Source organism: Physeter macrocephalus, chromosome 11, assembly GCF_002837175.3.
Source record: "Physeter macrocephalus isolate SW-GA chromosome 11, ASM283717v5, whole genome shotgun sequence".
In the NCBI taxonomy this organism is placed as follows: Eukaryota; Metazoa; Chordata; class Mammalia; order Artiodactyla; family Physeteridae; genus Physeter; species Physeter macrocephalus.
In genome coordinates this window covers 829,317-832,977 of record NC_041224.1, presented here as the reverse complement: position 1 = coordinate 832,977, position 3,661 = coordinate 829,317, and the positions used below count along the sequence as shown (strand labels likewise).

General features: G+C 48.4%; 1 long non-coding RNA gene across 2 annotated transcripts in view; it reads right to left on the bottom strand.

Moving 5' to 3' along the window:
* The window catches only part of LOC129392499 (uncharacterized), a 12,259-nt gene extending 10,076 nt beyond the window's left edge, over positions 1-2,183 (bottom strand). The window contains exons 1-2 of one of the 2 annotated variants that reach the window (XR_008618443.1): positions 891-2,183; positions 673-783 (exon numbers count right to left, since the gene is read on the bottom strand). This is a non-coding gene — a long non-coding RNA (uncharacterized lncRNA). Of the gene's footprint in view, positions 1-657; positions 784-890 lie in introns of both variants that reach the window. The other variant, XR_008618442.1, reaches the window with a different exon arrangement.
* Between the last annotated feature and the right edge of the window lie 1,478 nt (positions 2,184-3,661).

Here is a 3,661-nt window from a genome sequence, read left to right as displayed (position 1 = left end):
CATGCCGCGGAGCGGCTGGGCCCGTGAGCCATGGCCGCTGAGCCTGCGCGTCCGGAGCCTGTGCTCCGCAACGGGAGAGGCCACAACAGTGTGAGGCCCGCATACCGCAAAAAAAAAAAAAAAAAAAAAAAAAAGGTAGGATTTTAATGTTGTAAGTTAATAATTATTCAAAGTTTAAATAGATTTATTCAATAAAAATATGTTGAGAGCTTACTACTGTGCTTTCCACCTTGTGCTAAATGTTTGAGACAAAACTGCTCCCCTGGGAATGTTCCTAATCTGGTGGGTGAGCCGGTTGGATAAGTAAATTATTCCAGGGTGCCAATGGTAAGGGTGACAAGAGAAATATGAAAAGGGGCTATAAAATTACAGATGGTTTGACTAACTTTGAGAAACTTGTGAAAAATTTCATAAAGGAAGTTATTTTTAAGCAGGGTCTTGAGGGATGTGTAGGAGTTTGACAAATGAAAGGGAAGGTAAGGTTAGGTTAAGTTCTCATAGCTTATCTCCTGAGGGATTGGGTCCATTGGTAGCATTTGAACAACTCTGTCCCCTCCAGACAAGATAGTTTGATTTTTCTTGTATCAGTTTGCCAAAACACAGGTAATAAATCCCAACTATCTCTTAACTAAATAAGAAGCGATATAGTACTCTTACCTGAAGGAAACTTACTATGGTTAGAATTCTGCAAAGGTGAGTAAGCTTGTGGTGGCTTCAGACTCTCGAGGTCCACCTAATGTCACTCTCTTCTAACCATTTGATGTCAGCTCTGGTATTTCAGCTCTAGAATGAAGAAAAGAAAAAAGGCCTGAAAAGGCATGTAGGGCTGGTGTGTCTGTAGTCTTTGATCACGGCAACTCTAATAGCTTTTTCTTTTAGGTGAGTCTCACAGTTTCTGCAGAACTGGAAATTGTCTTCACAAGGCCCCCAATCACCTCTTCACTGGCCAGTTCAAGTATGAGCTAAAGTTGACGCACAAGCAGGAAGAGAGAGTGGACTCAGATGCTGACTGGTCTTCGGGAGTGGGGAAAGCTGGGACTCAGCACGTTGGTTCGAGTGGCAACACGGTTGTTGCCTACCCAACCTGTTGTCCCCTCTGTTTCACCAGTGGAGCTCCTGTCTGGTTCAGAGAGGCAAGGAGACCCACTCAGCAGTATACTCTGACTAGTCTGGTCTAGTCTAGGCCAATCATGTCAATCTAGTTCCTCTCTTTCAAAACTGGATCTCTGGCCTCCATTGAAGTTCAGGGTGGTGTTACCCTGTTAGGGCCAACAATGCACAAGGGGAAGTCTGCTGGCAGGTTTCTGGGAAAGCTATTGCTTCCTTAAAAAAAAAAAAAAAAAAAAAGACAAGATAGCTGGTGCCTGCCTTCACGGCTTCATCCTGCCTTGAATGCAGATGTGATGGCTGCCACTGCAGCAGCCATCTTGTGACCAAGAAACTTGCAGAATTTGTGCAGGGACATCAGCCCTGACATCATGTTGCCAACTGAACATAGCAGTTGCTTATGTCTAGACTTCTTAGCATGTGAGGAAAATAAACATCCTCCCTCTCTTAAGCTACTGTTGATCAGGTTTTCTACCAAGTGGTCAAGCAGCAGTGTGGTGGCCACTTAGAATGTGATGAGGTTGGCTTGCCACACTTGGAAGGAGACATCGAGCCCAGGTGGATTTAGACAATCTAAGATCAGCTTGCGTCAGCTACCTGTGTCCCAGTCCCACAGGCCTACGCCAAACCGAAAGGGCCCAACGGTGTTGGTGACACGAGCAGGTGGGAAACTCCCTTCCTGAGGACCACAGCCAAGCAGTTTTAGAGTCTGCATCTGTTTCTGAAGACCGGGGACAGGTGAAAAGTCCCCTGCCTCCTGGGAACCAGGGGAACAGAGGAGAAACTGCCTGTGGCGTCTCCCACAGGTAGGGCAGTGGATGGAAAACAGCTTGGCACATTTCCTCTCAAAACTGCCTCTCTTGCTGAGCTCCTGAGAGGATGACAGACGTTCACCAAGACAAGTCAGGCTGCGGCTGGGCCTTGCCTCCGAGGCCTGTGTGTGAGGACCTGGCACGAGGGAACCACGGCAGAGCTGGCCCCCCCACAAACCGCAGATAGAAGCCTCTCGGACTGGGAGGGTTCTCATCCCAAGGTAGCATGGGAAAAAGGACCTAAGCTGGTGCGAGGACACATGTTTTTCAGAGGAATAATATATTCTGTTTAGAGTTTTATCTTCTGCTGAAATATTTCCCAGCGTCTCATAAGACTAATTACAAGGACATTTCCCTGCATACAAAGGTAGTGTCGAAGTACATCCCCAGGCATTGGCAAGGACTGATTCCAAGGTCTTGAGTGTGTGTGTGTGTGTGTGTGTGTGTGTGTGTGTGTGTGTACGTGTGTGTAGACGAAACATTAGCTTTTTTTTTTTTTTTCCGGCACGCGGGCCTCTCACCGCCGTGGCCTCTCCCGTTGCGGAGCACAGGCTCCGGACGCGCAGGCTCAGCGGCCATGGCTCACGGGCCCAGCCGCTCCGCGGCACGTGGGATCTTCCCGGACCGGGGCACGAACCCGCGTCCCCTGCATCGACAGGCGGACTCTCAACCACTGCGCCACCGGGGAAGCCCTAGACGAAACATTAGCAGCACACGTCACAGACCCCCGACACACTGTATCATCAACCTGCTTTCTGCATCTGACTTTCAGAAGTGATGTGTCTTATGACATGTTCAAATTCATCCTCAGCCATACAAACTGGCTCGTCTCACTCTTATTTCTTAAATAAATCATACAGATGTTGAAATGTGACATTCCAATCTTAACAAGCCTTAAAAGAAACATTTTTACAGCCATCGCCTCTTCATGCCTGAAAGAAAAGCTCAAATCACTGCCAAAACAGAGCACAGGTAACAAGGCTTGTTCATTTTTCACCCGAACTAGCACTGCTTATTCATCTGTCACACCTACCACATCGGGAGGAGATGTTACTGTTACTCATGATTCAAAGACTTCATAGCATATCGCCTTAATGTCCTGAAGTAGAATTTATGATGTCTGTATATGACTCATCCTAGATATCCACAGAGAGATAAACAAGATGGGCTTTTTATTGCAGAGTGGAATAGATGCTCTTTGAGTTGGAAGGGAACTAAAGATCTGAACCTCACCACGCCCCGTGGTACTGGTGAAGGCAAAGTAATTAACCCAAACTGTTACTGAACCAAACTGGGGTCCCCTGGGCTACACACAGTAAAGCCAATCTACTGACACCGGATTGTGGTGAAGGAAAGCGCAGCGTTTATTGCAGGCCTAGGTGCCCAGCAAGGAGTCCAGGGCAGCTAGTGCCTAAAAGACCCGAACTCCCGGAAGGCTTTCAAGGAAAGGGTTTTAAAAAGGGTGAGGGAGGGGTTTTGGGGGGAGGAATGTGATCAGCTCGTGGGCATTCTTCTGATTGGCTGGTGGTGAGGTCATCGGGGGTCAACATCATCAACCAGTCTGGGGGTCTACGTGCTGTCGGTCAGCATACAGTTAACTTCTTCCACCTGGTGGAGGTTTTAGTGTCTGCAAAGCATCCCAAAAGATATGGCTCAGGGGCTTCCCTGGTGGCGCAGTGGTTGGTCGTCCGCCTGCCGATGCAGGGGACACGGGTTCGTGCCCCGGTCCGGGAGGATCCCAC